Genomic DNA, 213 nt, shown 5'->3' with positions numbered 1-213 from the left:
CTCGCTCCCTCCCGCCTCCCCTTATTTCAATGTGTCCATCTCTGCTGGGATTTTTTTTAAGGCGAGGGGATACATCTTAGAGACTTAATAGTTCAAAGTGACGAAACGGCTCGCAGATGGTGATAGGAGTTCGGATCTGGTGGCACGGCGCAGGCTATCGCCAACACTGCACTCGAAATACTTTTCCATCTCCATAACTGCGTCGTGGGGAGG

This window comes from Penaeus monodon, chromosome 33 (genome assembly GCF_015228065.2).
Source record: "Penaeus monodon isolate SGIC_2016 chromosome 33, NSTDA_Pmon_1, whole genome shotgun sequence".
NCBI lineage: Eukaryota > Metazoa > Arthropoda > Malacostraca > Decapoda > Penaeidae > Penaeus > Penaeus monodon.
The sequence above is the reverse complement of the archived record's forward strand: the minus strand, read 5'-3'. Positions refer to the sequence as shown.